This window comes from Callithrix jacchus, chromosome 2 (genome assembly GCF_049354715.1).
Source record: "Callithrix jacchus isolate 240 chromosome 2, calJac240_pri, whole genome shotgun sequence".
NCBI classification, from domain to species: Eukaryota; Metazoa; Chordata; class Mammalia; order Primates; family Cebidae; genus Callithrix; species Callithrix jacchus.
This window is the reverse complement of record NC_133503.1, coordinates 49,727,697-49,753,820: the sequence shown is the minus strand read 5'-3', so window position 1 is coordinate 49,753,820 and position 26,124 is coordinate 49,727,697. Positions and strand designations below refer to the sequence as shown.

The 26,124-nt window shown below is 48.0% G+C and overlaps 2 long non-coding RNA genes across 2 annotated transcripts in view; one reads left to right on the top strand and one right to left on the bottom strand.

The window, feature by feature from the left end:
* Positions 1-26,124, bottom strand: part of LOC144581088 (uncharacterized) — a 95,040-nt gene that overhangs the window by 557 nt on the left and 68,359 nt on the right. The gene's annotated exons all lie outside the window — the stretch shown is intronic.
* Positions 3,340-16,636, top strand: LOC118150547 (uncharacterized). Its single transcript, XR_013531620.1, has 3 exons — positions 3,340-3,489; positions 11,064-11,211; positions 16,282-16,636. It is a non-coding gene; the product is annotated as an uncharacterized LOC118150547 (long non-coding RNA).

Below are 26,124 nucleotides of genomic sequence, written 5' to 3'. Positions count from 1 at the left end.
AATCCATCTGCTTCTTCATCTTTTGCCACACTCTCCATATTCTCTCTGCCTCCACCGTCTGGATATTTTTCAGTTCTTGCAGTCTGCCATTCTCCCTCACCTCCAGGTTTTATCTCTGCTGTTCCCTCTGCTTGGAAGAGAGGTTGTCTCCCTTTAACTGGTTCTGGCCTACTCATTTTCATGTCCCACTAATGTCACGTCTTCAGGAAGGAGTTTCATGGTGGTCCCCTTGGTTTTCTATAGTTCCTAGAGAATTTGACACTTTCTACATCAACCCTTTGTGTACTTTATCATCATTTCTCGTTTGTTTTCTGCACTAAATTATAAGATCCAAAAAGACACCGGCACCAGCACAGAGCTTAATACATAGTAGTGGCTTGATACATATCTATCAAATAAATTAATGTCAAATGAAACACTATTTGACTTGTAGATTAAGGAAAGCTTCAAGTCAGCATGTTCTGACAATGTAGAGCCCACAAGACTGGTCTGATTTTGTCTTCTAGTAAGATTCAAGACCCGCGGGTTATGCTGAGTAGGCTTGCCAGAGGAGATTAGATGATTTGCACTGGGTGATACGGGAAGGGAGGGATGGAAAGAGAAGCTATAGAGGAATCATAAGCTAGTTTTGCTTCCAGTCTGAGAACCGGTCTTCTGCATCCCAGACAAGTGAGCACTCGGAACCTCTTTATCCTATTTGTTAGAGACCTCTACAGAGAGCTCACTACTTACCCATTTGGTAGGTGAGCAGAGACCAAAGATGACTCAAAAGGAGGTTTTTTAAAAAATGCTGATGTATTGTGTCTTCAAGGATGATAGAATACAAGTTAATAAACTCAAAGGATTGTAAAAAGTTAACAGTGAAAGCCAGCCCTATTATTGCTGAGTAAATGCTTCAGGTTCCGGACTCAAAGATGGAATCAGCCACTCCAACTGATGAGCCTAGGTGGAAGCAGAAGCGAGGGCCAGCCTGCGTCACTTCAGTGCCAACTTCAAACAGTAGCCCTTGCTTTGCAGTCAAGAAGAAATTGCAGAACCCAGGTAGGGCCCTGAAGCTGCCGGTTTCCTAAATAATTGGCAAATTCGATCTCAGGGCCAGCCAGAAGACAGGGAGTTCATCAAGAGGATAGGTGGGTGGCTGTAGTCTTTGCTTGTGAAACTAGTGCCTTCCAGACTCTGGGCTGCAGTTTCCCCATTTATGGAGCAAGGTGTTGGGCAAGTTGATGTCAAAGGCCCAAGCTTCAGCATAAAGAGTAGCAGCCAGCATTCACTCAATATCCTATCCATACCAGGTACTGCCTTACATTCATTAATCTCTGCAACCTCATGAGGTAGCTAACATTTTGCAAATGAAGAAACTAATGCACAGAGAGGTTAAGTGACTTTGCTTAAGGTTATGCAGTTGGTAAGTGACAGAAACAGGATTCTGACCCACACATACTGTTCTGCTGTGAGTAGGTCTCTGTAAACCTACCCCCCCGCCACCAAAGTCAGAGGAGGTTGAGAAGCTGAAGAAAGAAACTGACATACCCAATGTCTCAGAAAGAAACAGTTATTAGGGACTTACACAGAGAAGCCATAGTCTTAGGTGGCTGTGAAGTGAGATAGTGGATCCCTGAGCTATTACCCCTCCTCAGCCCGGGGCTTATATAGCATAGGGCAAGGGTGACTTCCCTATTGAAAGGATGTGTAGGACTACTGAAGTGTGATAATATTAAGGTTGTTTTGACCTAGGGGGAATATTTATGGTAAGGACATGCTCTTACATAGGAACACTAGATTCCTGGAACTGGGGTTAATCAGAAATCAACATGGTGAATCAGCATCCCAGATGGAGTATTTTAGCCTTCGCATATACTATCTTCAGAGCCCTTGCCATTAACCTCTAAGCCAATACAGCCGGCAGGCCATAGGGCTGTGTGGCTATTGCATGTTTGGAGTGGGGCTGGCACAAACTGCACAGCCTGCCCAGGAGCAGTTGGGTTAGAGGGAAGGGTAGACCATTGGCAAATCATGTGTCTACCTTTTTTTGTGGTTATGGCTACTATTTACCTCAAATGGTTATTCTGAGTTTGAAATGAGCTACAACACTTAGTTCAGAGTCTGCAGATTACCACCCCCACCCCATCCCCTGCAAGAGGGAGGGGCTGGATCTGATGTCTCTGGTCTCTAACTTTCTTCGAACACACTTGCCACCACCTGGCTGGGTAACTTCAGCTGAAGTAGGTTCACCTCTCTGAGGCATGACCTTCCCCAGTTGTTGAATGGAGGTCAATAATTTGTGCTCAGTCTGCCCAAGAAGCCTTGTAGGAGGCCTGATAGAGCATGGAGCTGAAAGTCACTAGAATGTGGGCTCCAGAAAGGACTGAGGAATTGTTATATCCCTTTCCTTCCAATGTATTCTTTGTCTCCAAAGCCATGTCTTGTCTGGTAGGTGCCTTCATCTCATATTGATGAGCTTTTTTTTTTTTTTTTGACAGAGTTTTACTCTTGTTGCCCAGGCTGGAGTACAATGGCATAATCTTGGCTCACTGCAACCTCCACCTCCCAGGTTCAAGTGATTCTTCTGCCTCAGACTCCTGAGTAGTGGAGATTACAGGTACCTGTCAACATGCTCAGCTGATTTTTTTTTTTTTTTTTTTTGAGACGGAGTTTCGCTCTTGTTACCCAGGCTGGAGTGCAATGGCGTGATCTCGGCTCACCGCAACCTCCACCTCCTGGGTTCAGGCAATTCTCCTGCTTCGGCCTCCTGAGTAGCTGGGATTACAGGCACGCGCCACCATGCCCAGCTAATTTTTTGTGTTTTTAGTAGAGACGGGGTTTCACCATGTTGACCATGATGGTCTCAATCTCTTGAACTCGTGATCCACCCGCCTCGGCCTCCCAAAGTGCTGGGATTACAGGCCTGAGCCACCGCGCCCGGCCTTCTCAGCTAATTTTTTTGTATTTTTAGTAGAGACGGGGTTTCACTATGTTGGCCAGGCTAGTTTTGAACTCCTGACCTCAGGTGATCCGCCCACCTCCGGCCTTCCAAAGTGCTGGGATTACAGGTGTAAGCCACCGCACCCGGTTCTTTACTGAGCTCTTAAATGTACTAAAGTTAGTGTCAGTTAATTCCACAGGTGTTCTTTAAGCACCTACTATGTGCTATGCACTGTGCCAACTGCTGAGGATTCAGAATTCAGAGTGAATAAGTCAGGACTCCTGCCCTTGAGGCACTTACAGTCTGGTGAGGGGACAACAGCCAACTAACACAGCTGCACAGGTGATGGATGCTGTCATAGGGAAGGTGTCACAGAGGAATTCCTAACCCAGATGATGAGTAAGCTGGGAAAGGGCAGAAGGGGTTAGTTGGGTGAGAGAGAAAAAGAGGAAGAGGTAGGGACAAAGAGAGTGATTGGGGCTGAGGGAACCACTGGATCAAAGGCTGGTCAGCCTCTTCCAGCCTTGATACTCCACGTCCTGTGTGGCTGAAATGGCAAGTTCAAGGTAAAAAGTGACAGGAGATAAGGCTGGAGTAGCAAACAAGGGCAGGTGGAGAGGAGCCTTTCCAGCTTTGGACTTTGTCCTAAGGACAACAGACAGAGGAAGCTTCCCTGCCCCATCACTTTGTTTCATTATTCTGTTATTGGTTTTGTGATTTTAAATGATCTCATTCATTTTAAAAATCTACCCGTTATGGCCTATCACATTTTCCTTCCAGTTAGAATGTAAGTGACATGCGGTCAGAGACCATGTCTGTCTTACTTTCTCTCCTGTAACCTCAGTCCCTAGGAAAATGTCAGGCACATAGAGAGTACTTCATAAATAGTTGAATAATGAATAATGAATGAATGAATGAGAAAAAAGGACAAAGATTCTCGAGTGTCCCTTAAGCCTTGTTCTTTGTCTTCATTTAGGAACAAGCCTCTTCCTCCCCCAGCCCTGATGGGAAGGGAAGTGGTTTAAGTTTTGTCTCTTCCCTTCAGGAAATGAAGAACAGGTGAGGGTGGGAGCTAGACTGGGAAGAAGAGTCCGGGGTGCTGGCTCTGCAGCTGAATGCCTGACTGAGTTCAGGATATCAAGTTCCTTATTTTTTTTTTTTAGACCGAGACTTGCTCTGTCGCCAGGCTGGAGTGCAATGGCTCAATCTCGGTTCACTGCAACCTCCGCCTCCCGGGTTCAAATGATTCTCCTGCCTTAGCTTCCGAAGTAGCTGGGATTACAGGCATGTGCCACCATGCCCAGCTGATTTTTTGTATCTTTAGTAGAGATGGGATGTCACCATGTTGGCCAGGCTGGTCTCTACCTCCTGACCTCATGATCCGCCCACCTTGGCCTCCCAAAGTGCTGGGATTACAGGCGTGAGTCACCATGCCCAGCCCAAGTTCCTTTTTAAAGGGGTCTGTGGTCCATGGGAAATAACCTGGCCCTCACAGTGGACCCCCAAGTACTTTAGGGCACCTGGGGCAGAATTTGTTTTTGCTCTACTTCTCAGTCACACCATTGCACTCCAGCCTGGGCAACAAGAGCAAAACTCCATCTAAAATAAAAAGAAAATAAAAGAAAGGCTAAGTGATGGTTTACCTCACATGCTGGCTTATGACTGCCTCGCCATGTTGCCCACTGAGAGCATTTTACAAAGGATACAGCCTCTCCCCACACCCCTTTCCTAATCTGGTCCCCAGGATCAGTCTATGGGGTAGGAACTATTGCCTCACACTTCACTTGAAAATTGGAGGATCAGAGAGACATTTTGCCTGAGGTCACAGAGCTTGTACGTGGCAGGGTGGGGTAATGAAAATGGGCTTTCTGATGCCCCATCAGTAACTCTCCACCATAGCACCTCAGATGCAATAACCTTACATGACATAGTTGGAAACATAAGTCACATAGATGTTAAGACATTATTTTTAACCATTTCCACCTCTTGTTCCCCCTTCTTTAACAAGATATCTTCTATTTTGAAGCCCCCCTTTAAGCTGTTGGTACAGGGAAGCATTCTTCCCTTGGTCCAATCTGTTTCTCTTCAAATTCCCCCTCACACGCCCTCCCTTTTGATTATGGTGTGGGAGGAGTAGCACTGAACTGGGACTCATCTATTCTATCTGGGTCTTTGTCTCTCAGCCTTTAACCCCCTCACCCGGCTATTGTCCAGTGTGGACTAGATAATCTGTAACATCTTCTGATTTAAGCCTATCTGTGCTCCTGCTGATACTGACACCTTGCATGAGCAGAGCTGTAGACTCTCCAGGGCAGACAGCATCTGTCATGCCTGTCTGGTCCATTGTACCCTCCTAATGCTGCAGTTCTCTAAGCAGATTTATAGTCTCTCTCAGGTTTAATCCCCATTCTTAGAACAATACCTCTGGCCTTCCCCTGGCCTTGGTTCAGCAAGACTTCTTACATAGATTGCTAAAGCCAGCCTCACCCTGAAGAAATACAATTTTCAGCTTGACATTCAGTGTTTACGGAAATATTTCTGCTACTGAACTCTGTGATTTCGAGCCCTGTGTAGTAGGAATTGCCATGGCATCTATTTTACACATGTGGAAGCTGAAGCTGACAGAGCCAAAGTGACTTTCCCACTGTTGCAGTGAACCATGAAGCTAAAAACTGCAATGTAGGTTTTCTGACTCAGGTTTCAGTGCTCTTCCTTATATCCATCCTTTTTTTTTTTTTCATTCATTTTCCACGTATTTATTTATTGAGCACTGACTCTAGGCAGGCCTTGGGTGGGGCACTAAGCATATGGTAGTGAATACAACAGATGTGGTTCCTGCCCTCATGGGGAGGAAGGCTGTATTAAACCCTATGCTTCTTACACTATATTAAGTTGACAAATTCACAACTATAAACTTCATATTTTGGGAAGGGAAACATTCTTTTTCACCTTACCTGGTTTCTTGCTTCTCCTACCACTTTCCATTTGTTCCTGCTCCTCCCATTCAAGTCAGGGCCCTGGCTGAAGCCTAGGCAGGTCAGGACCAGCTGCCGCAAGTGTCACCCCAGGCTCTAAGCCTTCCTCCCCTGCCTGTTCCAAAAGCAGCTGCTGCCTCTCCCATCGACAGTGGGAACAGAGCATAGAGGCAGGGTTCCTGGAAGAAAGCTCTCCTACACAGGGCCTGGTCTCTCACTGTGGCTTGTAGGCCAGGGTGGAAAGAACTGGGAAGGTATGCCGGGTGTGGTGGCTCATGGCTGTAATCCCAGCACTTTGGGAGGCCGAGGCAGACGGATCATAAGGTCAGGAGATTGAGATCACCCAGGCTAACACAGTGAGACCCCGTCTCTACTAAAAATACAAAAAACATTACCTGGGCATGGTGGTGCACACCTGTAATCCCAGCTACTCTGGAGGCTGAGGCAGGAGAATTGCTTGAATCCAGGAGGCAGTGGTTGCAGTGCAGTGAGCCAAGATCATGCTACTGCACTCCAGCCTGGTGACAGAGTGAGACTCCATCTCAAAAAAAAAAAAAAAAAAAAAGAAAGAAACTGGAAAGGTGACTGGGACCCAGCTGATTCATTAGTGTTATGTGCTTGGCCAGGCCAGTCAGACAAATTCAAGATCTGCTTGGCCAGCTCAGTCAGACAAGTACAAGTTCCTTATTTATTGAGGTTGTGGGCTCAAACTATGCTCTGGGAAACATGAAAAGCATGTTACATGAGAACCCTGGTTTTGGCATCAGAGAAACCTGGATTTAAATCCCAGCTCTGTCCCTTTCTAATTGTTGCAGTTTGGGCAAGGCATGTTTCCTCATCTGTCAAGGGGATTTTATGTGGACTAAGTAATGCATGTGAAGGCTTCGGGTGCAGTGCTTGGGATATAGTCCCTCCTCATTACATGATTATAATTATTAAAGATGCCAGTGGTGACCTCAGTACTTTAGTCATGGGGTAGGTACCTGAACTAAGAATCCTGGGGAGGTCATGGAGCCTGGGAATCTGACCTCCAGCATCCCACCAGCCCCCTGGCAGCTCATCCCACTGTCCCCTTAAAGTACCTCCCTTCCTTGCAATGTACCACCTGCAATTCTATAACTCGTCAAAAGCTCTATGGTCCCAGATAAGTCCGAATCTCTCTGGTCCACCCTGTTCTTACTGTACCATGACAAGTTGCACCAGATGACCTCTACCTAAGGGGTCCATCTGGCTTTGAAAGTCTTTGACAAGTTTCTATGGTCTCCCTGAGAGAAGGAAGTACTTTGTGTTCAAGATTCTGTCCTGTTCTTATCAAAAAAGGAGAAATGTGAGTTTTTAGGACTTTAGAATACCCTCGGAGAATGTCCAGCTCTCCCCTCATGCACACACACCCCTGTTCTACCTCTCCATTTGCATATAATAGCTGAGATTAACTTAGAACCAACTATGGGCTAGGCTCTATTCTAAGTGCTTTTAAAAGTGCCTGTATAAATTAGGTATACTATTTATAAAAGTGCTTGTATAAATTAGGTATACTATAAATTCCATTTTATAGTTGAGGAAACTGAGACACAGAGAAGTTATGTAATCCAAGCTCATAAGTGGTGGAGATGGAGTTTCATCTCAAACAGTCTGGTTCCAGGACCTGCACTTTTACTCAACTTCTACTCTTCGCTTCCTTCCCACACTTGCTGAAGCCCAGAGAGTGAAGGCAACTTGCCCAAAGTCACACAGCAATTTACACAATGATCTCTGACCAGTAAGCCACTGGAAGAGCCAGATTAAGGGTAAATATAAACCAAAGGTTAAAATATCTTGGCCTCTCCCATTCTACATCCTCCCTCCACCCCAGTTCCCATGGGCTATTTACTAAAAGCAGAGAGGCCTTGGGTGTGGTCTTGTGGGGAAGTGCCAAGGCCAGGCAGGCCCCACAGTGATCAGCCCTCTTCTGAATTAAGCCTGGCTTCTTCATCCACCCTCCCAGGCAGCAGCAGCACAGTCAATGGTGTGGATGTTCCTAGGGTGATGACAGGAGCAGGGCTGGAGCAGGAAATTAGAAAGAAAACAGGGCAGTGGCCTGGATTAGGGCAAAAGGATAGGGTGGAGTGGGAAAGGGATGACCAATATGTTTTAAATGTCCACTGTGTGTGCCTAACACAGTGCAAGGCACTTTCCCATACATCCTGAGATGAAGTCCTTTATTACCCCATTTTACGAAGGAAGAAACTGAGGCTCAGAGGGATGAGTTATCAGGTGTGCCTACTGTGAAATGTATCCTCTTTCCACTGAAGAAAGGGAAGGAATGACAGCAGAGCAGGAGAGGAAGTAGGAAAGTGGAAGAGAGCCAGATTTGGGAGAAAGGAGAAGAAAGTGAGTATGGAGCCTTGGTGCTCTGCCCCAGCAAGGGCAATGGGCCCAGAGTCATCCTCATCCCCAGAAGGCTCAGTGGGGAAATGTTTATGAGAAACCTCAACATTCAGAAGGAGCGTGACTTTCCAGCTGGCTGCTTCCTGTCCCATGACTGCTGCTGGTTATAAACAGCCTGGTTATTAACCCCAGGAACCTGGCTCCTCTGCCACTTAAGGGTTTACCTGGAATGGCTGGGTTTGGAGAACAGGAGGGTGCCTGGCCAAGAATTTCCAGACCAGGAGGAGTGGCTGCTAAGAACTTGATGATCCTTAGAGAGCTGGGCCGAAGGGGGCCCTCTCTGCTCTCCCTCCTCGCAGAGTTGCTCAAGACCACATAGTGAGTTAATGCACCCTAAAAGCCCTTAACCCAGACTTGACCACTTTAAGGGAATTACAAAGCTTGACTCATCTCATTATTTTCCCTTATGACCCCTGTCATTAAAGCACTGTGGTGACATCAAATGAATGAATGGTCATAAAGGCATTTGGTAAACTGAACCCTCCTGCATACCTGAGACATTGTTCCTAGTCCAGTTCCCACCCCTATCGATCACTTAGGACAAACTCACATAGACAAACACAGAGTCACCCACCACAAGCTTACCGCCACTTACCACCTTAGGTCACTCAGCCACACCGAGTCCCAGCTGTGAAATGCAGGTTGTAATAGTACTGACCTACTGGGGTTGCTGAAAGGATGAACTGAGATAATTCCTGTGAAGTTAGCACAGTGCCTTACACCTTTGTGTGCTCAATCAGTGTTTGCCACATCCATGCTGTGTGTCCCATGAGACATTCCATAAGCACCACCACCAGCACCACCACCATCACAGTAATGCTCTTAAAAATGACCTCAAATTGAAAGTTTTTTGAATGCAGAACAAGAGAGAAGGCAGATATTTGCTGGAGCTGGACTGGAAAGAAGTAGATTTCATACGCAGCTTGAAGGATTGGAAAGAGAACACTGAGAGCATCACTGTGGAATTTCTGGGAAAGGAAGGGAATGCCTAAATACGAGAAACTGATGAAATGCTTTAGGATGTTTACAAGTCAAAAAAGAACAGAACATCTCCATCTCATTCAAGAACAGTGGTGGGACATGATGACCTTTCAAGGACACAGAAGTTAATGGCTGTAAGTGAAAGGTGTTGACAAGCAGTGGAGCTCACAGGACTCATCCTGGTGGCTGCTGTCTCTACAGCATTGCTGAGTACAGCGGGTCCTTCCTGCACCTTGCATTCCAGAAACTTCTCTCAGTGTTTTCAGTAACAGTGTCCTAGCTAGAGTCTTGGAATATATTCCTGTCTATTCCATTGTTTCTTCTTCCCATTGAATCTTTTTAAAAAATAGTTTGAGAATTTTTATTCACATAAGTAATGGATTATTATATTCTTCTTGTAAAATTAAAACCTGACAACTATGCTAAAATCCCATTTAACCCTTTCTGCTCTCCATGTTTGCCCCAAATCCTCCTCGTTAGCACAATTAGCATGGGTTTAGCCTTCCAGAATTTTCTCTATGCCTACACATACATCATTTAAAATATATATGTGACAGCATTTGTCTTTTCTTCTTTCTTCATAAGTAGTATTATACATTATCATTGCACTACAAATTGCTTTTCTCATCCACTGCATGTTCTGCAGCTCTGTCTGTGTTGATACCTTTGATCTACTTAATTTGTAACTATTGCACAATGTGGATATTTAATGGTTTATTTGCCTGCTCCTCCCTGACCCAGCGTTTCACCAAGACAGACAATGCTGCTGTGAACACCCTTCATACACTTTCTTGTGCACCTGTGATTTTGCTTTTCTGGGACAGAAACCTGACTGTGGAATTGCAGGTTATCATGTTTTGCTGAATCTTAAGTATAAGTTTTTCCCTGGCCAGCTCCCTTGGTCATTTCTTCTTCTTTTTATTTATTTGTATTTTTTGGAGACAGAGTTTTGCTCTGTTGACCAGGCTGGTCTTGAACTCTTGGCCTCAAGAAATCCTCCCATCTTGGCCTCCCAAAGTGCTAGGATTACAGGCATGAGACACCATGCCTGGCCCTGGGGTGTCGGGGTCTGGCACATCTGCCAGGGGACTACCGACTTGCGGGAGTCCCCGAGACTGCTAGATGTGGTGTTCGCACCAAGGGCTCAGGACAGCTAGTTGACTCGCCCCAGTTTGGCTGCTGGACCTGTACTGCATTTCCCCACTTCGAAGGCTGTCGAATGAGACAGAGCCGTGAGCTGACTCACTAAAAGCAACAACAGAATGCAAAGCAAAGGCCTGCAGTTTATGAGGACATTGTGCTGTCTGCTTCCATGTCCCCCTTCAGTCTCTGTGTAAGCAATAAACTTGCTGCAATTGAGATGCCTAAGAGGAGCAGAGACCTCTGCCCATATTTTCCCTGGAGCCAAGCCTTTGTTTTAGCTCCTAGTGAAAAACAGGTTTAACCAGCCACCTTAAGGGCGCCATTGTATCTTTGAAATGTAAAATCTTTGAAATGTAAACTACTACCACTACCTCCCCTAAACTGCCTTCTGTGCGAATATCACAAGCCCCTGATAACTATTTTTTATAGAGTTTCTATTTCCTTTCTGTCAACCCCTTTCTTTCTGCTGAGATAAGGTAAATGTAAACAAGAAAAAAGGTACAAAAGCTGTAACCCACAAAAATAAATTTGCTGCGTTTTGGCCATAATCTTCACGCAGCCCTCCAGACTCTACTTTTCTATATTCTTTCTTTTCTGAGCACTCTCTCTCTCAGGTTGAAAAAGACATCTACGTTGGCGGTCTCGGGGACTCCCGCAGGTCGGTAGTCCCCCAGCAGACGTGCTGGATCCCGACATCTGGCGCCCGAACAGGGACCTGAGTACGAGAGGTACAGTGACGCACCCCAAATCAAAGGAGACAAGGTAAAGCCGTGGTTCTTGTAGTTCTGGGCTCAAAATTCATCTGGAGTAAAATGGGGCAGTCTGAGTCCAAAAATAAGTTAATGTTCATGAAATTATTACATCAAATATTAAGAAATAGAGGTGTTGATGTAAAAAAGAAACATGTTTCTAAGTTTTTAGAGATTGTTTATGTATTGTGCCCGTGGGTCCCTGAGGAGGGATCGTTAGATGAATCGACGTGGAGTAAAATAGGAACTAAGATTGAGGAATATGCCGCCGCTCATCAATTTTCCCCGCACGCAGAATTGCTTTTCTCGGTCTGGCCTCAGCTGCACCAGGCTGTCTGCCTGCCTCACTGCTCCCCTAGTGTTTCTCTTGCTTCTAATTCCTCTTCTTTCTCTTGCAAATCTAACCCTGATGGTGGAGGGGGCGGCAGTAATTTACAACCTTGCAATCCTCTAAACGAGCCCGATTCCACTCTTGGAGTCGGACCTGAAGCCAGAAATGGGGGAGCTCTGGACAAACAGATCGGAGCCAGAGCGGAAATCGGCGCTTCAGAGAGCACGCAGGTAAGGGCTTCAGCTGTGCCCTCAATTCTTACCCTCAAGGAATTATCCAGGCTTCTAGCTTCGCTTTCCAAACCTACTCAAGCTTTCCCTGCTGTTACTACACTTTCCTCTAAGCCTGTGGTGTGCTCTACGCCACGAGAACCTATCCTTGCAACTAGTTATGCCTTTGAGTCTATGAAACAGGGATTTCCCGATTCTGACCTCCACCTCGTCTGTCCTGTTATAGAGGTGACCAATCAAAATGGCGAGATTGTTCGCCATTATGAACCTATTCCACCAAAATTCATGAAAGATTTCAAGGAGGCAGTGACTAATTACAGACCCACTGCACCTTATACTCTCTCTTTACTCGAAAATTTTGGTACTCAAGCCATGACCCCTGCAGACTGGCATCGCATCTCCAATGCCTGCCTTTCAGGCGGTGACTACTTATTGTGGAAAGCTTATTATGATAATGCCGCTTTCGAGTTGGTGGAAAAGAATGAGAGACAAAGAGTGGGTGTTAATTTACAAATGTTAAAAGGTACAGGTGATTATGAAAGTGTTCAGGCACAAGTTGCCCTCCCAGAAGCGGCATTTGGGCAAATAAATGCTTTAGCTTTGCATGCCTGGAGAAAGCTTCCCACTCATGGAGAATTTACTGATGAAATTACCAAAATTAAACAGGGAAATGAGGAATCCTACCAAAATTTTGTCTCTCGATTAATGCAGGCAGTCAAACGGCAATTTGGAGATAGCCAGTCAGTTCAATTATTTACAAAACATTGGCCTATGAAAATGCTAATACTACTTGCCAGTCCATTCTCCTTCCTTGGAGAAAAGCTTCCCTTGAAGAATACATCTGGCAATGTGCAGATGTTGGGCCAGCGTATCAACAAGGTTTAGCCATGGCAGCAGCTCAAAAGGGACTTTCCGTGTCAGCCTTTTTAAGGCAGCAACAACAGCAAAATCGTAGGCCATCTATAAAGTGCTTTCGATGCGGACAGTCTGGTAACATTGCTAAAAACTGCCCTCACCCTGTTGGTATTGCTTCCCCCCAGCCTGCGCCGTCTTTCCCTGCCACGCAGCAAAGGCCTCGACAGCCTAGTGAGTGTCTTCGGTGCCACCGTGGCAACCATTGGGCAAACGAGTGCAGATCTAAGAGGGATGCTCAAGGAAATTCTCTTCTCCCTCGTTCGGGAAACTCCCAGAGGGGGTCGCCTCGACCCCCGCAACCAATCGAGGCTCTTCCTCTCTCTCAACCTACTGCTCAGGACTTGACCTCTGTCCCACCACCGAGATCCTATTAACGCCTGATTCCGGTGTGGTTCCAGTCCAAACAGGTATTTTTGGCCCATTACCAGATGGATATATAGGCCTTTTGTTAGGACGTAAGGCAATTCCACATATTGTGCCCACTACTGTTGATCAAAGTTTCTCTAGAGAGCTGACTGTGTTAGCTTCTACTTCCAGAAGGGTAGTTACATTACAGCCAGGCTCTCCCTTTGCGCAGCTTCTGCTTGTGCCTCACAGAAGGAGCACTATCTCAGATACGTCCCCTCCCTGGGACAAGAAAGATCCTTCTTACCTGTGCTGGGTACAAGCCATTTCGGCATCACGACCAGAAATAATTATTACCATTAATGGAAAGAAATTTAGGGGCCTTTTAGACACTGGAGCAGATGTTTCTGTAATCTCCTCAGAGTTCTGGCCCCCTACATGGCCTGTCACTCAGGCTTATATGTTTCTACAGGGTATAGGCACTTCTTCTGACCCTTACCAGTCTTCCCAGTTGCTATCTTGGTCAGATGAAGAAGGCCATAGTGGCTCTTTCCGTCCATATGTTTTACCCAACATTCCCATAAATTTGTGGGGTCGTGATATTTTACAGTCTATGAATGCTCATTTAGTTACTTCTAGCCCTGCGCTAGATATCATGATGAAACAAGGCTTCCATCCTTCTAAAGGTCTTGGTAGAAATTTACAAGGTGACCCTATGCCCTTAGAAGTTGTTCCTAAAAATGATCGTTCAGGGTTAGGGGTTTTTTCCAACGGGTCGCTGTGACTCCTGGCACCCACGCTGATTCCATCACTTGGCTTTCTGATTCTCCTGTGTGGGTAGACCAGTGGCCCCTGCCTGCTGAAAAGATTGCTGCAGCTAGAGAGCTGGTCCAGGAACAGCTTGCAGCTGGTCATTTAAGGCATTCTAATAGCCCATGGAATACTCCTATTTTTGTCATTAGAAAGAAATCTAGTAAATGGAGACTTTTACAAGACCTTAGGAAAGTGAATGAAATTATGGAAGTCATGAGACCACTGCAACCTGGTCTCCCTTAGCCTGTTGTTGTTCCTCAAAATTGGGAATTACTAGTCATTGATTTGAAAGATTGCTTCTTTTCCTTCCCCTTGGCACCTCAAGATTGCTGCAGGTTTGCCTTCAGTGTTCCTGCAACCAATTTTGACAGGCCTTTTGAGCGCTATGAGTGGACGGTTCTTCCTCAAGGTATGGCGAACAGCCCCACCTTGTGTCAGAAATTTGTTGCTCAGATAATTGCACCCGTCTGTGAGCGCTATCTGGATGTCCTTTTGTTACATTATATGGATGATCTCCTTTTAGCCGCTCCCTCCCCCGGCCTTCTACAAGAAGCCTTTCGGGATTTAAGCGACCTCCTTACAAATTCAAATTTAGTTATATCTCCTGACAAAGTCCAAAAGGTAACTCCTTTCCATTATTTGGGTCGCCTCATTGACTCCAATCAAGTATCCTATAAGACTCCTGTCGTATCTACTGCCCATCTCAGTATGCTGAATAATTTCCAAAAGTTTTTGGGAGACATTAACTAGATCAGGCCTAGTCTTAAATTAACTACTGGTCAGCTTAAGCCTCTTTTTGATATGCTCAGAGGTCCCACAGACCCAAAGTCTCCCCGGACACTTACTAATGAAGCTAGACATGCCTTGCAATTGGTGCAAGATGCTCTATCAGAACAAAAACTAAACCGTGTCACTACTGGAGTGTCTTGGTGTTTATGCATTTTACGCACCTCTTACACACCCACAGGTCTTTTCTGGCAAAAAAGAATCTTAGAGTGGCTCCATCTGTCTGCCAGTCAGCCTCGTATTGCCACTCCTTATCACGATTTAGTATCTATGCTAATTGCCAAAAGCCGCCTCAGGGCACTTACTCTCTTTAGCTCTGACCCACCTATTGTGATTGTTCATTACACCACCCAAGGACAATCTTGGTTGTGGTCATTTTCTGACTCATGGCAATTAGCTCTTGCAAATTTCACAGGGAGCTTTCCTGCCACTATCCCAAAGACAAAATACTGCATTTTTATTCCAGATGTAATCTTATTTTCCCCAAGACATGTTCTTTGCAGCTGATTTCTCAGGCCACTTTGGCATTCACAGACGGTTCCTCAAACGGACTTGCCACTGGACAAATTGATGATGTTCCCTTTTCTTTCCAGACACCTGAAACTTCCACCCAAAAGGTAGAATTGCTTGCTGTCCAACATGTGCTCTCCACCTGTGGTCAATCAGTTAATATATACTCTGACAGTCAATATGTAGTTAACCTGATCAATCTGCTAGAGACAGCCCCCTTGTCATTTTCTGACGGTTCTGCTATAATACACCTACTTCTTCCTTTACAGCAGACTATCCACAAGCGGACTCATCAATTCTTTATTGGTCACATTCGTGCACATACTGATTTACCTGGTCCTCTCTCTGCAGGCAACAGGCATGCTGATGCTCTCACATGCCCAGTGATCGCTTCTGCCCTTTCTCCTCTAAGACAGGCTGAGATGTCCCATGCCCTGCACCACCAGGGCTCCTGTAGCCTGCGACTGCAGTTTCAGATCACCAGAGAACAGGCTCATGCCATTGTTAAGCAGTGCCCTGCTTGTGTGACTCACTTACCTCAACCCACACATACCGGAGTAAACCCTCGTGGTCTACAACCTAGCCACATCTTTCAGATAGATGTCACCCATATTGCTTCTTTTAGTCATTTAAAATATGTGCATGTAACTATTGACACTTTTTCTCATTTCATAATAGCTTCAGCCCATACAGGAGAGGCAGTCAAGGACGTGACTGCTCATTATCTACTCGTGTTCTCCAGCCTAGGTGCACCAAACATTTGGAAGACTGATAATGCTCCAGCTTCCACCAGCTCTTCATTCCAAACCTTTTGTTCTCAATTTCAGATGATTCATAAGACAGGAATCCCCTATAATCCTCAGGGACAGGAAATTGTTGAACGTGCTCACGCCACCCTTAAAACTTTATTACTTAAACTAAATAATTCACCTCCTTCCTTTTACAAGTCTCCACATGATGTACTTCGACATGCTCTTTATGTTCTAAATTTTTTAACCCTTGATGCAGAAAGTCACTCAGCAGCTGATCGTTTCTGGCACCCAAAAAGCTCAGCCACGCCTACGGTGTTATGGAGAGATTTTTTTTCTAATCAATGGAATGGCCCTGACCCTGTATTAGTTTGGGGCAGAAGTCACGTTTGTGTTTTTCCTAGGTCTGCCCCCTCACCTATCTGGGTGCCCGAGTGACACGTCAAGCATGCCCCAAAGAAGACAGTCCTCTCCGAGGCCAGTGACCATCCCTCTTCCTTCACTGACATCTCCTCATCAGCCGAGCCCTCAGATGACTTCACCGAACTCCCTTCCCCTGAGAATCCGACGTCTACGCCTACAGAGGATGACATCCCGCCAGAAGACGACATCCCGCCGTGTCCATCGCCAGCGGCACCAGCCGACACCTCCTCAAAAGGTTCCAGTCCCGACCTGGACCCAGATGCGACACCTAGTGTCTGATGCGTCACACATTGTTCATCAGCAAAGACATTCTCTTAATACAGTTGCTCTATTTTTAGCCATGCTAGCCATTTTATCTTGTGATTCTATGCCGGCACACACTGTGCCTACTTATGATTCTCCTGACGCCTTTTAGGCCTATGTTCCTGATCCTCCTTTACTCCATCCTGTTACTTGGCATGATCCTACCTTTACTGTCTTCCTTAATGACACCTCAATATTTGGCACTCCTTCAGCCGCTCATATCTATCCTCAATCAGCAAACTATACCTTCTTTAGTCAATCCATTTCTCCTCCTATGTGTTTCCATGCTGCCAAGCTGTACTCTATGCCCTTTTACATAGAAGATCTACATTACACACCTGTAACTACTGCTCAGCCTTCACCCTCCTATTGCTTCAATTTAGGCATTCGCCGTTCCTTTGCTTATAGCGGCCTTGAAACTCTACCCAGAAATACTCCTCAATTTAATAGAAATTGGATTGCATCCTATATTAGACTCAAAGAATCGTTAGAAGTTACTCCTGCTAAACTGCCCATATATAACCAGCAACATTGCCATGTGACCAACAAATCGCTTGACCCCGCACCCGTCTAGCGCTCTTGTCTTCCCCCATCAGCTCATGCTCTTCGTTCCCACCTTGTTACAGAGTTTCCTCTTTATGATTTGTCTGTACCCTCTCCTTGTCTTTCTAGTATCCATCGATATGAGTCCCCCAGAGCTTAGAACACTCCCCTATATGTTCGGTAGAACGTCCCGCCATCTTTCCCCCAGGTTTCTTGCCCCCACCCTCCCCCCAGGCTTCTTGCTGCCCTGAGAAAAGCCCGCCAAGCCTGCTCTGTTCTGCCTAGCAACAACAAGCAGCCAATCATCGCAGCAGGAAAGCCCGCCAAGCCTCGGCCTATCCTGAACCGACACATAACCCTCTGAGCTACCTCAGCAGTCCGCCCAGAAATGGACAGCCTATCCTAAGCTCCTACGACACTCAGCCAGCCCTGTATCCACGCCCTGTCCACCCCCCCTATAAAACCCTCCTACCCCAGCTGCGCAGTCACAGCCAGCCCCCGATCTCCTTCCTTTCCTGGCCTGCCCGCTGGTCCCAATAAACCTGAACTCGGCTTCCAACTCTCACTCGAGCTGTTACTTGGGATCGGGTACCGGGCAGGGGATCATGTCGGGGTCGCACATTTGGTGCCGAAACCCGGGACGGAGGGTCGCTAGCCCCCCCTAGCGACCCCCTCCCTCCAGCGACCTCTCCAGCCCTCCTCCAATTCGGCCTCAGCACTCCAGACCAGGTAAGTCCTGTTTCTTACCTTCTCCTTCCGTGGTGCGTGTGGCAAAGGCCCTTCCTCTCAGTCCCTATCCACAGATCCCTCGCCAAGCACCGGCCAGCCCGAGCAGGATCCCCCAACCAGGCTCCAGGAGCCTTGGGTCGGCAGACAAGGGACTCCTTCTCTGACCCACCCAATCCAGAACCATTAAATAGGAACGATCAGACAGGGACGCCTTCTCTGGTCTTTCCTATCCACCTTCCTCTGGGGAAGCTGGTGGGCTGGAGGGACGCCTCCCCCACACTACCCCAGCCCACTCGGAAACTGTTCCGAGCTTGGATACTGTTCCGAGACCACCCTCGGCTGGCAGGAACCCTTTGCCGCATGCATCATGGGGAACGTGGAGTCAAAAATTCCAAAAAACACCCCACTAGGTTGTTTACTTCTCAATTTTACTCGTTTGGGCTACTCCCAAACGCTTAGGTGAAAAAAGCTTATCTTCCTCTCCCAGGTGGCCTGGCCCCAGTATCAGCTCGATAACAGGTCGCATTGGCCTCCCACCGGCACTTTCGATTTCAATGTGCTCTGCGACCTAGATAACTTCTGCCACCGAACTGGCAAAGATAAGGAAGTGCCTTATGTTCAGGCTTTCTGGGACCTGCATTCCCACCCTGACCTCTGTTCCACTTGCTCTATTCACCAGGTCCTCCTAGCCCAAACCACCCTACCCCAGACCCCTACCTCCCCGACCAAACCACCTCCATATATCATGCAAGAAGAGATGCCTGACCATTTGTCTTCCCCCTTTGTTCCCACTCCGGAAGTTCCCGACTCACCTAACCCCCCTCCCTCTGTGCCTCCTCCTGCTGTGCCTCCTTCCTCCTCTCCACCTACACCTTCCGCTACTCCCCCGACCGCTCCTCCTCCCATCTGCTCTCCCCCTTCTTCCCCCGTGGTGGCCCATACCCGTACCAAGACTTCAGCGCCTCCCTCTGTCATAGCACCCCTACGGGAAGTAGCCGGGGCGGAGGGCCTTGTTCGGGTCCATGTCCCTTTTTCTCTCCAAGACCTAGCTCAAATTGAGCGCCGTCTTGGGTCCTTCTCGGCAGACCCCTCCACTTACATTAAGGAGTTTCAGTATCTCACCCAGGCCTATAGTCTCACTTGGCACAACATTCGAGTCATCTGTACATCAACCCTCTCTGCCGAAGAGCATGAGCGCGTCCTAGCAGCAGCCAGGCATCAAGCAGATAGAGATCATGCCATAAACCCAAACCAAGTCCCAGTAGGTACAGAAGCCATTCCCACCACAGATCCCCAATGGGTATATCAGGATGGAGCTGGCTCCCACATCCCAGCTCGAGACCGCATGCTTCAATACCTGTTGCGCGGGTTAGAAGCTGTATCCAATAAAGTCGTTAACTATGATAAGCTAAGAGAAGTCACACAGAAGCCAGATGAGAACCCTGCCCTTTTTCTCAATCGCCTTCAGGAAGCCCTTGTCCGCTATACCCGACTAGACCCAGCCTCCCAAAATGGGGCTACTGTCTTAGCTTCCCACTTCATTTCCCAATCTGCCCCTGACATTCGAAAAAAACTTAAGAAGGCCGAAGAAGGCCCAGAGACTCCCATACAAGACCTGGTTAAGATGGCCTTTAAAGTCTTTAACGCCAGGGAAGATGCAGCCGAGGTTGCCCGCCAAGCTCGATTGAAGCAAAAGGTTGTGCTGCAGGCCCAAGCCCTAGTGGCAGCCCAGACCCAAGCCCTGGTGGCAGCCCTACGGCCGGCAGGGGCCAGGGGTCCGAACAGCCGCTCCAAGCCCCCGCCAGGGGCATGTTTCAAATGTGGCAAGGAAGGGCATTGGGCCTCTAGTTGTCCTCAGCCACGGCCACCTACCAGGCCCTGCCCCCTCTGCCAGCTCAGTGGCCACTGGAAATCAGAGTGCCCCCAGGGATCCAGGACCCTGGCCAATGCAAGCCGGAGTACTGGACCAGGGGGTACCTCTCCGGGAGGGCCAGCCCCTGACCCCTCTACTCGGGAGTCTGGCTCTCCTGACCGCTTATACCCTGAGCTACTGGGGCTTTTGGACGACTAGGGAGGCCCAGGCTCGTCGACCCCAGTAACCCTCGCCGAGCCTAGGGTGTCACTTCAGGTAGCGGGAAAAAGTGTCTCCTTTTTGCTCGATACGGGGGCTACCTACTCTGTGCTTCCCTCCTTCCAAGGCCAGACCATACTCTCCCAGGTCTCTCTTATGGGAATCGATGGGGCTGCACACACCCCACGCCAAACTCCACCGCTCACCTGTATGTATAACTCAGTCCCATTCAGCCATCCTTTCCTCATTATCCCCTCTTGCCCTCTGCCTCTGTTGGGACGAGACATCCTAACAAAACTCAAAGCCCACATCACTTTCCCTGCCTCTCCCCAACACCTCCTGTTAGTTGCTCACCACCTCAACTCCGACTCAGACTATGCTTCCCCAGGCATTCTCCTCCCCAAAGTACACCCTAAGGTATGGGAGACGGACACACCTGTAGTAGCCACACACCACAAGCCAGTCAAGATTTGCCTCCAGGAACACTCCTCTTGATTTCTTTGCCGACCTCAGTTCCCTATTTCCAGGAAACACCGCCTAGGACTTTGCCCTATCATTGAAAGGCTGAAAAGCCACGGCCTCCTAGTACCCACCAATTCCCCATGTAACACTCCCATCCTCCCAGTCCGGAAACCCTCAGGAGAATACCGCCTTGTCCAAGACCTCCGACTAGTCAATGCTGCAGTAGTCCCTATACATCCTGTAGTCCCAAACCCGTACACCATACTCTCCAGAATTCCCTCCGATACTACCTTATTCTCAGTCCTTGACCTCAAGGACGCCTTTTTCACCATTCCCTTACACCCAGATTCCCATTTCATCTTCGCTTTCACCTGGGAAGACCCACTTACTGACAACTCTTGTCAGCTCACCTGGACAGTTCTTCCCCAAGGTTTCAGGGATAGCCCTCACCTGTTTGGTCAGGCCCTGGCAACAGACCTTCTAGGCTGCCGCCTAGCCCCATCTATTGTTCTTCAGTATGTTGATGACCTACTCGTCTGTTCCCCCAGCCAGGAAGAGTGCACCCAAGCCACTACTGTCCTGCTCAACTTTTTAGGAGATAAAGGGTATAGAGTTTCAAGAAAGAAGGCCCAACTCATTACCTCATCAGTCATTTACTTGGGCCTACAGCTTTCCCCGGGAAAGAAATCCATTATCCCCGATAGACTGCAGGCCCTGAAAGCCCTCCAACCCCCTCAGTCTGCCACTGAAATACTCTCCTTTCTAGGGGTAGTGGGATTCTTCTGGCACTGGGTGCCCAACTTTGCCCTTCTGGCCAAGCCACTTTACCAAGCAGCTGCAGATACTCCTGAAGGCCCACTTACTTCACAGGGAACAGTGACTCGAGCCTTGCACACGCTCCTACAAACACTATGTGCTTCCACCTTTCTTGCTCTACCCAATCCCAATCTTCCTTTTCACTTGTATACGGATGAGAAAGCCCACATCGCGGTAGGAGTCCTGGCTCAACCGGTCGGCAACACCCTCCTTCCACTAGCATACCTTTCCAAACAACTCAGCCCCATGGAAAAGGGGTGGCCACCTTGCCTCCGAGCCTTAGCAGCAGCCGCCACACTTACGACAGAAGCCCTTAAGATCAACCTCCAGCAACCACTCACAGTATTCTCCCCTCACAAACTGCAGGAGCTTGTGTCCGGTCAGGCCTTACCACACCTCGGGCCGTCCAAGGTCCAACTCCTACACCTTCTATTCCTGGAGAACCCCGATATTTCCCTCTCTCACTGTCCTGCTCCTAACCCAGCCACCCTTTTCCCTTCTCCAACCGCTCCAACACAAGATCACCGATGCCTCGAGGTTATCATTGAAACTCAATCCCCATGGCCCGACCTACACTCCACTCCTATCGAGGCCGAAGCGACACTTTTTGTAGATGGGAGTTCCTTCCTACGCCCAGGAAAATCCCGTATTGCTGGATATGCAATAGTGACTCCTTCAGACATCATTGAGACTCATTCCCTCCCCTTAGGAACAACCTCACAACAGGCTGAGTTAGTCGCCCTCACCCGGGCTCTCAAGTGGGCCAGGGACAAAACTGTCAACATCTACACAGACTCAAAGTATGCCTTCCTTATTGCCCACTCCCATTGTATGATCTGGAAAGAGAGAGGATTCTTAACCACCAAGGGCACCCCGGTAGTTAACGGAAAACTTATAGCTGATCTTATCTCTGCCATCCAGCTTCCAAAGCAGGTTGCCATCATTCACTGTCGAGGACACCAAACCTCTGGGTCCCTAGTAGCCCTAGGTAATGCTTTTGCAGACAGGACGGCCAGAGAAACAGCACAAACCTGCCCACCCCCAAAGGAAATCTACTTCCTGTCACGCTGCTACAAAACCCAGTATTCCAACTCTGAGCTCGAACTTTTACAGCAAAACCCTGGAGTGACCTTTAGGGATGGATGGGCCTTCAACCACAACCTTCTGATACTTTCCCAAGCACAAAAAACTACCATCATAAAGGACATCCATGATTCCTTGCATATCGGGCCAAAAGCCCTACTCCACTTCCTCCTACCCATATTATATCCAGAAGGGCTCCGTTCCCTTATTCACCAGGTCCACGCTCAATGTCTCATTTGTGCAAAGACCAACCCGCAAGGAGCCTGTCATCTTCGTCAACAGCTCCACCAGTTGCGTGGATCTTTACCAGGACAAGATTGGCAAATTGATTTTACTCACATGCCAAGACATAAACAATTTCGGTTCCTGTTAACCATTGTTGATACTTTTTCAGGCTGGATCGAAGCTTTTCCCACCACTTTGGAGTCCGCCAACACTGTTGCTGCCCATCTCATCCAGGACATCATCCCTCGGTTTGGGCCTCCGGCCACTATTCAGTCAGACAATGGCCCGGCCTTTGTCTCCAAAGTTACTAACGCTGTCTGTGCTTCCTTAGGGATTAAGTGGAAACTGCATGTGGCCTACCACCCCCAGTCATCGGGTAAGGTAGAACGGGCTAACGGACTAATCAAGGATCAGCTTACCAAACTCTCTCTCGAGCTTAAGCAGTCGTGGGTCTCTTTACTACCGTTAGCTCTTGCCAGGCTACGGGCCCGCCCCCGAGGAGCTTCACAGCTCAGTCCATTCGAGCTCCTATACGGGCGACCCTTACTGCTATCTACTCCACCTTCTCCAGAAAGTTCCCCCCTGAATACCTACCTCCCCTATTTTACTCTCCTCAGACATTTACTCAGGGAACACGCCAACGCTTCTATACCTCAAACCTCAGAAATTCCACCCACTCTGGGAAAAGTTGCCCCCGGTGACTCTGTCTTCATTAAAACTCTCACTCCAAAACCCCTCTCACCTCGGTGGGAAGGGCCCTACACCGTCATTTTAACCACCCCAATGGCTATCAAGGTTGCTCAGATCCCATCCTGGGTACACCTCTCCAGGGTTAAGAAGCGTCCAAGCTGCTCCCCTAACCCCCGTTGGGAGTGCGTTCCCACAGGTCCCCTATCACTCAAAATACATAAACTCTGACCTATTCAACCTCTCCAACCCCGAGCCGACATGTGGCCCCTACTCGCTGTAGTTCTAACCTTCTTGCCTACTGTTCACAGCGGGTTTGGGCGACAATATGATCTCAGCCAAGTTCTAAAAGCTGTTTATGGTGAGCCCTGTGAATGCAAGTCAGGGGTTGTGTCCACTCCGCCCTCATCCTTCTCAAGTCAAATTGATTGTGGAACAAAAATAGCATACCTTTCTTATGGCAATGACCACAAACCAGGCTATGAATGTCTTAACAAACCCACCATAGCAATAGTTCCCCCAGGGTCTCCCCAACCAGCCTGCAACTGCTCCTCGGAAATGCATCTGTCTGTCCACAGCGGTTGCTATAAAAATTATGCCACTTGCACAAAAAATAATAAAACTTATTTTACAGCCTGGATCAATGCCGATCATGTTGGCTCATTTGGAGGTGACTGGGCCTCCAGTTCCCCATTGGGCGTCACCTATAAATATGCCGTTGCTTCTTGCCCGGCCTTGGGGAAAGTGGCATGCTGGGAAAGCAGCCCAACCATTGGTGTCAGTGATGGAGGAGGCCCACATGATCAAATGAGGTCCCACCATGTTAAAGAGATCCTAAAGACATTGTTTCCCACTATATCTTACCACCCCATATCCTTACCCAAGTCTCGACAGATAGACTTAGATGTCCAAACCCAAAATCTCCTTAAGGCAGTTCACAGTTTCCTCTTACATAGCAATTCCTCATTAGCTAACAACTGCTGGATCTGTATGCCTCTGGGTACACCTATGCCTCTAGCTTTACCTGCAATTGCTAATTTCAGCTCTAATGGAACTCTCTGTCTTCCTTTTGCAGTTCAACCCTTGTCAAATCTCTGTATTAATGTCACTTGCTATCAAAAGCCCCTCATGAATAATTCCTATGACATTGACTTAGGTTCAATCACGAGTTCCTGTAATTGTTCCAAATTTGTAAATAGCAGCTCCAGCATGTATGCCCCTGCTGGACAAAGCTTTGTCTGCGGGAGCAACATGGCCTTCTCTTATCTACCTCAAAACTGGACAGGATTATGTATGGTGGCCTCCTTGTTTCCTGATGCCAGCATAGTTTCAGGGGATGATCCCATTCCTCTTCCCAGTTTCGATGTGATCGTGAGCAGGAAAAAGCGGGCGATTCAGTTCATTCCTCTGCTAGCTACCCTTGGAGTCACCGCTGCCCTATCCACAGGGGCTGCAGGTCTTGGCTATTCTTTACACTCTTATCATCAGCTTTCCCTTCAACTGATTAATGATGTTGATTTACTCTCATCTGCTATACAAGTTATTCAGGATCAGCTTGATTCCTTAGCTGAGGTGGTCCTGCAAAACTGCTGAGGCCTAGACCTACTCACCGCAGAAAAAGGAGGACTATGCCTAGCACTAGATGAGAAGTGCTGTTTTTACGCCAACCGTTCTGGCATTGTTAGAGATAAGATAAAAACCCTCCAAGAAAATTTAGCCGCAAGAAGAAAGGCACTCCTCGACAACCCACTATGGGGAGGGCTGAACGGCGTTCTTCCCTATCTCCTTCCCCTCCTCGGCCCCCTCATAGGATTCCTCCTTCTCCTATCAGTTGCCCCATGTTTTTTTCAGTTTCTACAGCGCCGGTTTCAGGAACTCACCCGGCTCACCATCCATCAGATGTTACTACAGCCAACCCCTCGTCATTCCAACTACGCATACCACCCTCTGCTGACTTCCCAGACTCCTTAAAAAACCCCACTTCGCCCCTGTACAGCAGGAAGTAGCCAGAATGACTCAGCCGCCCTTTGTCCTTTAAGGAGTCGGGAATGTTCGGTAGAACGTCCCGCCATCTTTCCCCCAGGTTTCTTGCCCCCACCCTCCCCCCAGGCTTCTTGCTGCCCTGAGAAAAGCCCGCCAAGCCTGCTCTGTTCTGCCTAGCAACAACAAGCAGCCAATCATCGCAGCAGGAAAGCCCGCCAAGCCTCGGCCTATCCTGAACCGACACATAACCCTCTGAGCTACCTCAGCAGTCCGCCCAGAAACGGACAGCCTATCCTAAGCTCCTACGACACTCAGCCAGCCCTGTATCCACGCCCCGTCCACCCCCCCTATAAAACCCTCCTACCCCAGCTGTGCAGTCGCAGCCAGCCCCCAATCTCCTTCCTTTCCTGGCCTGCCCGCTGGTCCCAATAAACCTGAACTCGGCTTCCAACTCTCGCTCGAGCTGTTACTTGGGATCGGGTACCGGGCAGGGGATCATGTCGGGGTCGCACACTATATACCACAGCCTCTGCATAGAACACTCCCCTATATACCACAGCCTCTGGCAAAACCTATTCCTCTCTATGGAGGCTTTTCCTAGCTATTCATCCTCCTACAATTTACGCAGGCCACAGAAGTAATGTTGATAAGCCTGTACAAACCTTCTCTATATGTTCATGTGTAGCTGCTCCCTATACCCTTCTACTAGGGCCAGTATCTTTTCAGGTTCAAAATGGTCATTATACTATTTCCTGCTTGAATTGCCTACTCACAAATTGTATTGATGCCTCTATGTTCCCTGTTGACACAATTCTTGTTGTTCATCAACCCCCTTATGTTATGCTTCCTGTAAATATCTCAGATCCTTGGTATGATGAACATTCATACTCTCTCTTTTACAAAACCCAATCTCTCCTCCTTT